Source organism: Stenella coeruleoalba (assembly GCF_951394435.1).
Source record: "Stenella coeruleoalba genome assembly, chromosome: 14".
Classification (NCBI taxonomy): Eukaryota; Metazoa; Chordata; class Mammalia; order Artiodactyla; family Delphinidae; genus Stenella; species Stenella coeruleoalba.
The window spans coordinates 71,681,038-71,691,673 of record NC_137160.1 but is presented as its reverse complement, the minus strand read 5'-3'; positions in this window follow the sequence as shown (position 1 = coordinate 71,691,673).

Below are 10,636 nucleotides of genomic sequence, written 5' to 3'. Positions count from 1 at the left end.
TCTATCCTGCCTCCAGCCTCTGCCAGGGGCGGATCTGGGGCAGATAGCCTAGTCTGGATGAGCCCCGAATTGTGAAGGAGGGACGAGACTTGCGTAGAGTTCAAGTGAGAGGAATAGCCACGTCTGGCCACCCAAGGAGCCCACTGCACGGCCACCATGGGTCCCACGACAAGCTGATTCCCTGGGAATGGGGGCCTTGGAAAGCAGCTCTTTCTTCAGTAGGAAGCCCAGTACTCCTGGCTTAGCTGTGCTTTTTATTCCAGCAGAAGGTTTTCAAGGTCACTTGAATTTCTTGGCCCTCTCTCCTCTTCCCTTTTTGCACTGAAACATTGTCCCATGACATCTCAGTGATGGTAGCAAAGAATTTCCCTCCATTTGGTTTTTCTAAATGTCACTATGATGACTACTTGGCACAAAGCCTCCCGTCCTCAAACACCCTCTTCCTGAAGTTGCTGTAGTCTGTGAGGAGAACGGCGGCCAGGGTCGTTGTCAGCCCTTCTGTGGTTGCAGGAAGTGGAAGTCGGCTGCTTCCGTCTGCAGCCCCTCGGTGCCCCCAGTCAGGGGGCAGATGCGTGGTGTGGGGCATTTACGACCGACTGGTTTCTCACCTTGGCCGCCTTGCTCCTTTGCCAGAAGACCCAGGGTTACCACGTTAGCCCCAGACAGCCAGCCAGGCCCCGTCGAGGGAGAACTTCCGTTTTTTAAAGCCTACTTCCCTTGCTGTACTTGGTGTTCTGTGTCCAGAAGAATTTTGGTTGGCGCTTCAGAATCAGTTAACTCGAAGCAGCCCTTCCCTTTCTGCTGATAGCACATTCCCACGTCCTAAAGCCATCATTGGGTCACAGACCCGAGACGGTCAAGGACACACACCTCTCCTTCTGCAGGTGGGCAGCTGCACAGTGCCCTTTGTTCCTTTTTCACATGAAAAATGTTTTTTCCTCCACTGCTGGAGGGAGCGTGTGTAAATTGGTACTCTTGCCGAGGGCAGGTTGACAGGGTAGATCAGGAGTTTTCGACGTTCTTACCTGTTAGCCCAGGATTTTCACCTCTGGGAATTTTGTCCCCAGGACAGTAGCGGGAGGCATGTTTGGGAACTGGGAGAGTGAAAATTAGTCCAGCAGACGGTGGCTCAGTTATTAACCACCCCGGAACAGATTGTTTTTGACAAACCCTTTGAGGGATATGTGCCTATATTGATAATAATGAATATTTCTGTGTAGGGTAAAGACCACAAATGTTGCTACGTAGGGTAGCAGTTGTGGGTAATTTTTCATTAATTGGATTTTTTCTGAATTTCTAAATTTCCTATAAATGTCTTTATTCCCAGAAAGAAGTTATTAAAAGTAATGTATGGGGCTTCCCTGGTGGCACAGTGGTTGAGAGTCCGCCTGCCGATGCAGGGGACGCGGGTTCGTGCCCCGGTCCGGGAAGATCCCACATGCCGCGGAGCGGCTGGGCCCGTGAGCCATGGCCGCTTTTCCTGCGCATCCGGAGCCTGTGCTCCGCAACGGGAGAGGCCATAACAGTGAGAGGCCCGCGTACCACAAAAAAAAAAAAAAAAAAGTAATGTATGAGTGAGAAATTAATAGTACCTTAAAGCAGGCATCGTAAGTCAGTGGTGGGGAAGGAAGTGGTGGGACATTAAAGTCGCTCTGGGGGCAGGGACTCCTTAGCGCCTCCCAGCAACACCAGTGTCCGTGGTTAATGGGGTCAGTAGTTTTGTTTTCAAATTTAGAAGTAAAAATAAGTCCCTTTTTATCTAGACTTCAGACTGGCAATAGAATAAATCACAAGGGAAAAGATAGGGTGGCTGCGTAAAAATCGAATTACGTATTCAATATGTCCAAAAAGCAAAGGCCACAGAAACCGGGAAATATGTTTCCAACCAATACAATATGGGATAATATATTTTAGTATGCTTAATCCGAGTCCCAGCTGCCGCCTCTGTTTGAATGGGATGGTTTCACCTCCCTGGTGGAGTGTGTCCAGTTTTAAGTCCGAGAGGGTCTTGACGTGCAGATAGCAGTGTTCTTTGTCCCACCCCCAGGAATTTAGTCCACCAGCGACTGGTTTAACACAAACTTAGAAGTGGAAGGAGTTTGCTAGGAGACGCTAGTCATAGTGTGCTTGGGGCAAGTTCCTGGAATGGAAAAGTGGAGGGAGAGAAATTACTCCAGGTCCAAAGATCCTCAGGGGTCAGGTGGCTGCCAAGTTTGGTAGATGGGTTGCAACCTTGAGGAAGGTGAGTTGAGAGAGGCTGGTGGGCTCTTTGAGATTCAGTGTAGTTTCACGTTACTGCATGGAAATGAAACTGGGTGAGAAAACTGATTTTCAGAGCCTGAGTTCATGAATGGGGGGCGGGGCGTGTTGCGGGGAGGAACCCAGCTCCCGTGAGGGGAGAGCAGTGCCGGTCCAGTTTCCCGGGGAGCCGGGTCAGACCGGAAGTTAATCCACTGAAGCACTCAGCTCAGGAGGTTGGGAAGCAGTTGAAAAGCAAGCGGACGGATCTCTTCTGCTACCAAAATCACTAGGTGCTGAGGTTTTTTTTGTTGTTGTTTTAATGGAGGCTTCCTCATGCTGATCTGAAAGACTCAATGAATATTTTTGGAAAGGATGATGTGGTGGGTTTGGAGCAGCCCTGGAGAGAAACGATTCAGACAAAGGCCCGGCAGACAGTTGTGGGTATAGGGAAAGCTTTGGGTTGAAAGAAACGGACAGTCATCAGTGTCTGAAAGGGGAAGAGCAAGGAGCTGGCCTGGTGTCGGGTGCTCTGCTTGAGGGCTTCAAACACAAAGTTAGTACCTTCCCCACCTTCACGGCCAACTAGTCCAGGTGATGCAGACGGATCACAGTGTGAACGGGTCACACACAGAGTCCCGGGGCCCCTGAGGTGCTACAGCAGCTGAGGGGGCAGGGCAGCCTTCACCTTCTTCACAGCCCTGCTATCTTCTCATTACTCATTTCTAAACCACCCCTCCCCACCATGGTTCCATTCATCTTGGCATTCACTGAGGAAATACGAGATTTTAAGGGGCCTGCAGAAAATTGGAGTGGAGCCAGTGACTTAAGTGGCCCAGCCAGGAAACATTGTTTGGACTGAAGCTCAGTTCCCTGAAGGTCGAGAAATCAACCTTCAGGGTTTCAGCAACAAAATCCAAGCTTTGGAGCTCTAAGCGACAAGGTCTGAGAACTGGGAAGTTGCCCCATACATAATAGGAAGTTGTTGCAGGTTCATTTCTGTGCCAAGATGCTATTTGGATTGTAGAAGGTAGACGAAGCACCTCCTGGTTAACGCACTGCCGTTCTCAACCGCAGTTCCCAACGTGACAAGCGCGTTCTTACTGCCCTGGCCAGTTTCTACCAGGGCAGTGGATTAAATGTCACAAAAGACGGCAAGGTGGAGATTCCCATATGGGCATCTGGGCACCTGCCAGAAACCCCCCCTTGTAGAGTGACCAGACTATTGTTTGAACAGCCTTGTAACTGGTTCCTCTACCTCTGCCCGCCTGTTCCCTTTTTTGCTTCCAGAGTGATGTTTTCTAGAACAGAATCTGTCAAGATCTCTGAGAGAGACACAAGTGGTTCCCCTCTTATCTCCAGCTCTTCAGCTTCCCCTAGGAGAGCCCCCTTGACTTGCCCCTTCCTCCCTCCCACCTGGTTCCTGTCTCCTCTCAGCCACTCGTGTTGGCTCCAGCTTCAAAATACATCCACATTCCAGCTACTTCTCACACCGCTGCTGTAACCCTGCTAGTTCGTGCCCCCATCATCTCTGAAATGAGCTGAGCTTCTTCTCTACTGTGTTCTCCAGAGAAACGGAACTAATAAGATGTGTCCATATACATAGTGAGAGATTCATTATAAGAATGGGCTTGCATGATTATGGAGGCCAAGTTCCCATATCTCCAGTCAGCCAACTGGAGACCCAGTGTTTCAGTTTGAGTCCAAAGGCAGCAAAAAACCAAGCTCAGAGGCAGTCAGGCAAGGAGTTCCTGCTTACTGAGCCTTTCTGTTCCAGTCTGGTCTTCCACTGATTGGATGAGGCCTACCCACTCACACTGGGTAGGGCAGTCTGCTTTCCTCAGTCCACCAATTCAAATATTCATCTCACCCAGAAACATCTTCACAGACACACCCAGAGTAGCACTTGACCAAATTTCTAGGTACTCTGGCCCAGTCAAGTTGACACGTAAAAGTTAACCATCTTCCAAACCAAGCTTCCTGTTGTCCTCTGCTTTAGTCTGTTCTCCACACAGCAGCCAGGATAACCTCTTAAGGTATGAAGGCAGGGTTGGGTAAGCAAAGGCCCACAGGCCAAATCCAGCCCACTGAAAGCTTCTGTACAGCCTACAAGCTAAGAAGAGCTTTTTCACATTTTGAAATGGCTGGAAAAAACCCAGTGACAAGTAAAAATTACGTCAAATTCAAGTTTTAGCGTCCATAAATTTTATTGGAACATAGCCACGCCCATTTGTTTGAGCAGCATCTATGGCTGCTTTCACCCTGCACCCTCAGAGTTGAGTAGTTAGAATGAAACCCGATGGTCACAAAGCCTGAAATATTTACAATCTGGCCCTTTAGGAAAAAGTTGGCTGACTCCTGTTTTTAGGCCCAAAACCCTCCATTGGCTTTTCATCCCACTCAATAAGGGCTGTAAGATCCTCACAGTAAGTTGAGGCTGGCCCTCGACCTCCTGACCTCGTCTCCTGATGTCCCCTTGTCACAAGGCCTCCTACCTCTGAGCTTTCACATGTGCTGTTCTCTCTGGACCACCCATCCTTCCCCCCACCCCCAGTGTCTGCAGGGCTCATAACACCTATCACCACCAGCTCTATCAACTCATTGAGTTTCTGTCTCTCCCAAATTGAATGAGAACAGGATGGGAACTTGACTATGGTATCCCTGGATTCTGGCATATGGTGTTAATAAATACTTGCTGAATGAGTGAATTGAAAATATAGACATTATTATCTGAGATGGGGATACCTGTGGGATTATCTGGGCAACAGTGCTTTGCTTCCAGATTATAACCCTCCCCTGACCACAGTCCACCCCAGGCTGGACCAGCGAGCCCACCACCTTCCGTGCCGGCAAATCTGAGTTCTCCTTTACAAAGGCCTGGGATTTGGGGGTGCAGGGAGCTAGCAGGCAGGACAGGTACACAGTGATGGAGAAAGCGCTCTGGGTCCCTTCTGTTCCCTAAGTCCATGCCCGAGATCCTGCTGCACGAGTTACCCCAGGAATCCTACTGCCACCTAAGCCGGTTTGAGTTGAGTTTGTCTGCAACCAAAACTCCTGCCTCATGCAGCTCTGTCTCCGTCATCAGAGCCCCTTGAGTTCCGAGGTCCAGAGTTCTTCATCTTTGTACCTTTAGGGCCAAGCCCAGGCTTGGGGTGGCTCCTTGGAGACATTGATTTCTTCAGCTGCTGTGCTCCTTGGAAAACTCATGGAGTCTGGAGCACTTTAGATTTGACTGCCATCTGGCCTTCTAGGCCTGGGACCAGCCCCTGCGCTGGCCACTGTCCACCCTAAGCTGACCCAGTGAGCCCTGGAGAGTCCCTGTCCACTCTGGAGGACTGGCTTACTTTGCAGGCTCCCATCCCAGCCGCCAGCTCCTGAGAGGCAGCCAGAATCGGGCTGAACGTGAACTCCTCAAAGTTCTGTTCCCATTTGAGAGGGGAATTGTTGCAGGAAGGGGGACCCCTTCCAGGGCCCAAGAGTGGACTCTTGTCTAACAGTCAGAAATGAACTGTCCGAGGAGGCACACGTGCTGACAAAGCAAGAGGCTTTATTGGGAAGGGACGCCCAGGTGGAGGGCAGCAGGGTGAGGGAACCCAGAACTGCTCTGCCACGTGGCTCGCGGTCTCGGGTTTAATGGTGATGGGGTTAGTTTCCGGGTCGTCTCTGGCCAGTCATTCTGACTCATGGTCCTACCCGGTGGCACACGCGTCACTCAGCCAAGATAGATTCCAGCGAGAAGGATTCTGGGAGGTTGGTAGGGACATATGGACCGGCGTCTCCTGACCTTTCCCGAATTATTCTGGTTGGTGGTAGCTTGTCAGTTCTGCATTCCTCACCAGGAGGTCCTGTTGCCAGGCAGCTCATGCAAGTGGTTACTATTGGGCCTTGCCAGGGAGGGCAGTTTGGGTCATTGGTTCCCCTAACAGAATGACGTCCTGGCTGTGGTGGCGCCCAAAGCGGCCGTTTCCCCTTCGGACATTCAGATCAACCAATGGCAGCCTGTGAGCCCTCCCTTGGGTCAAAGAGGGTGTGTGGGGAGGAAGAAGGGAAGGGCAGGCATTTGGGTTTGGTTCCCCTCTGCCTCTCCAGGGCTGGGCCTTTTATTAGAATATCCCTGTTCTCTGTTTCATGAGACCTTTGCTTTCACTTGAACAAAGTGTCCTGTGGGTAAATTTGAAAACTGCTGCGCTGCCAGCTGGACTCGTGTTTGTCTGAGAGGAAGCCACAGGTTTTGCAGTCTGGCCCACCTGGGCCCTTCCCTGAGGCCCAGCTTCCTAGGAGGCATGATGGCCACTTAGGAAGGCAGGCATGATTCTATGGGACGCCACCCCCGTTTTCCTGCAGTTTTTTCCATTTTCAGGGAAATGGGCATAGGGTCCTACAGGAAGTGGACACATCTTGTGAGGGAGGGGCCCCGCGGGTCCCCAGCAAATTACAAAGATGATTGGATCTCAGCTACTCCTGGCCTGTCCTTGCCTATCCACATATTTCCAGAAGTCCACAAGTGTTTTTTTGTTTGTATGTTTTTTCTCGTTTTCCTCAATAACTGACCAGCTTATGTCTGGTGAATACCACGATGGAGCTAAGCTCTGCTGGCTTTGGCCACCTAATGTTCTCTTTGTCTCTATGGTATTAAGTTTCATAAGGACGGTTTCCCACCGCACTCCACAACCAGAAACGACTAAGGAGCAACAACCAGATAGGCCTCTGCACAAGCAGAGCTGTGCAGGCAGTGGTGAGGCCGTTGGGACTGGGTGCCCACCGTGAGGCTGTGACCGTCACCATGTGGCAGCTGCAGCACTTTCGCCCATCAGCTGACGGAAGCACGACCGCATTTAGCGCACAAATGATCGTCTAGGAGGGTCCGAGTATAAGGAGGTTGTGGACTGTTTGGATATCAAATCCTTCGTCGTCCAGTTGGCGGCCCAAGGAGCCACGCCGTTCCCTTTAAGATGGGGCTGCTCCAGCAGTAACAGGCTTTAGTTAATGCCCAGGACCACATTTTCCCAAAAGGCCCATAAATGGGCCTTTGTTCCCAGGCTAGCCCACCACTGGACTCTGGTAGAGAAAGGAACTTAACACCCATTGGCTTTGCTGATTGTAATTCCTGCTCCACACCCCAGCTGCTCACTTCAGGTTAGAGGGTGGTGGGGAGCATTGCATCCCCTTGGACCGGTCATCGCAGGCAGGCCCAGCCAGGAAAAGCTGGAATTACTTGCATATTTATTCAACAACCTTTTATCTGATTGAATGCAGGCTCTGTAATCAGACAGCCTGGGTTCAAACCCTGATTCTGCCACTAACTAGCTGTGTGACCTTAGGCAAATTACTTAATCTCTCTGGGCCTTGGTTTTTCTCATCTATAAAATGGGAATACTAATAGTACCTACCTCGTGGGGCAATTGTGACGATGAAACAAATTAGCACATATCAAAAACCTAGGACACTCTCTGGCACAGAGAAGCACCTGATAAATGTTAGCAGTTTTTATTCCTATGTGCCAGGCTCTGTGCTTGGCCCAGGAGATGCCACAGTGAACAAAACAGACATGGTTTTCTCCTGGGGCTTCGGGGGAAATAGACATTTATTAGATAATCCCATGTACATTGGAGAGGGGCACAGGGTTCTGAGGTTGCAGAATGGGGCAGGGTGGGCAGGACAGGCTTTTTCTGAGGAGGGGGCACATGAACTGGGTCTGAAGAGTGGGGAGGGGTTACCCAGGTGATGACCAGTAAAGACTGCTCCAGGCAGAAGGAACTGCGCATGCAAAGACCCTGTTTCGGGGGAAACATAAAAGGAGCTAGAAAAGAGCCGGAGCAGAGAACAAGGGGGCATGTGAATGAGATGAGGCCAGGGGTGAGGGGGGTGGTTAAGCATTGCCAGCCATACTGGTGATTTGAGTCTTTATTCTAAAAACAATAGGGAGCCATTGAAACCTGCATAGGGAGAGAGTTCCTGCACTTGGAGCAAAGAAGGGGCTTCTGCTCTTATTCATTGAGGAATGGCATCCTGAAACCTATGGCAGGTTTTGCTCTTGAGTTTTAGGGTAAATGGACTCAGGGAGTCAGAGAGGTGAGGCAGTTGGCCTCTGCGTATATTGGCAGCCCTACCTGTTTACTCTCAGGCCTTAACTGAGTCCTTCCATTGTTTTGCACTAAGCATTCAAATCTCCATTTTCCAGATGAGCCAGCCTCAGAGAGCTCAAGTGAATTCCCTAAAGCCACACACAGAAAATGTGAAGCAAGGACCCAATTCTCCTGATTCTTAGGGCTGTCTTTTCTACCTGGCTGCATTCAGTGGCCCTACCTGGTAGCTTTTGGCCTGACCACTAACCTGAAGGCCCCAAGAGGACAAGGACAGTGTGTGTCCTGCTTGTGGCTTATCCCAGTGCCCGGCGCTTGTCAGGGCTCAATAAATGTGCCCTGCACTGAGAAAGCCAGCAGTGTAGTCTTAAGGGGACCAGTGTTTCTTTCTGCCCATCAGTGGGGACCAGGTGGGTCCCTTTTCCAATCTGGTTCTCCTCATAGCCAGTGACTCCCATTTTTCTAGGCCAGGGGTCAGCAAACTGCAGCCTGTGGGACAAATTCACCTGTTTTTGTAAATGAATTCCACCTGGTTTTGTAAATAAAATTTTGTTGGGACACAGCCATGCTCATTCATTTACATATGGACCACGGCTGTTTCCATGTTACAACTGCAGACTTGAATAGTTATTGACAGAGCCACAAAACTGAAAAGATTTGCTCTCTGGCCCTTTACAGAAAAAGCTCCCTGATTCTATTCTAGGGAATGCATTGTTCTCTTGAGAGTTTAGTCTGTGATATGAGCAGGTTCCTAAACCCCTCCAGAGAATCTTCCACGGAGATCTTCTGTAGTCAGGCTGAGGAGCATTTGGAGAAGTGATATCGTTGGTCCCATCGCTGTGGCCGGGGGGCATTGGGAAACCATGGCTGGCAGCCCCGAAAAACACAAGCTTAGGGGGTGGGAGGAGCTGTCCCCCAAAGACCCCATAAGGATAGAAACAGACAAAAGCAGCAGATTGTCTAGCCATCCTGAAATGTAGGGTGTCTGTAAAGTCCTCGTAGAATTTAAAATCTGTTTCCTGATAATAAAGCTGACATATACATCATTATATACATTTTTCTATTTAAAATTATAGAAAAGGAAAATAGAAAGGGCCACTGTCATGCTTACAGGGCACTGTAAGCTTTGTTTTCAGTCCATCCTCTGAGCACCCACACCCCTGAAAGTATGCTGTTTATACATTCTTACCCCTGCTTTTACACCTAACGAGGGGTGAGTGCTTTACAGGCATTCAGCATAAAGGGGACTTTAACACCTGCGTCTTATCCCATTAGGGGACAGGTTTCCATTGCATGGGACGTGACTGTTTCTTCCCAGTGTTTCTTAGGTGAAATACCATTGCTTCAATCTTTGAGGGCATTCTGGAGTACTTTTCTGGGTTCCATTTGTGGAAGTGGAAACCTGCTCACTTTGAATGCTTGCATCTTACAGGTGTTTATGTGCCACGAGGTGTGCTGTACTTTTATGGTCTTCGCACAGGCACCAAGAACCAGTATCCTCTTAGCAATATTTCCTCCTCTACAAGGCAGATTTAGCGGCACAAGTCTTCCCTTGACATAGCTTTACCTGCTGCTAAGTTATTGCCTTCCCCCTTACATAGAGCACTTGCTGGTATAGAGAAGATTCACCAGCACTCAAATACTCAGCCAGCACGATCCCAGGCCAGGGGTGGAGGTTGGGGGCTTTTTTCTGTCTCCCTGGACTCTGCCGCTGACTCTGTGTGACCTTGAGAAAGGCACAGCCTTGCTCTGAGTCTCAGCATCCCCACCTCCAAAGGCTGCTGTGAGCCTACGAGAGGATAGATGCACAGCGTCTGGCGCAGAGCAGAGGCCAAGGAAATGTTAAGCGTTTGTATTACGAGGCTTTGCAGGTGAGGAAACAGGCTCCGGAGAAGTGACTTGCCTAGGTCACGCAGCTTGTAAAAGGCCAGTTACGAGGCCCCTGATCTTGAGAGTGGTCCCTTCCAGGGCACTGCTCCTGGCTGGTTCTCAAAGCTCACAGGGGCATAAGGGACTGGGGGCTGGACAGTGGCAGAATTAACTTTTCCCCAGGCTGTGCCCAGATCTTCTGAGAAGCAGCTTGTAGCTGCATGGGGGTCAGGGAGGAAAGGAGGCGTCTGGGAGATGCAGGGCTCTGCATCTGCTTGCTCTAGACCCCCTGGCCAGTACCCCACCCCAGTGCCACAGGTGAAGCTAACAGCCTCTGATACCCCATTCGGAAAAGAACAGATGATCAGGTCCCCTGGCCCTGTGGCCTGGGAGGGGCTGGTCCCTGCTCTAGGACAACCTACTCATCCCACTTTGCCTGGAGCTGA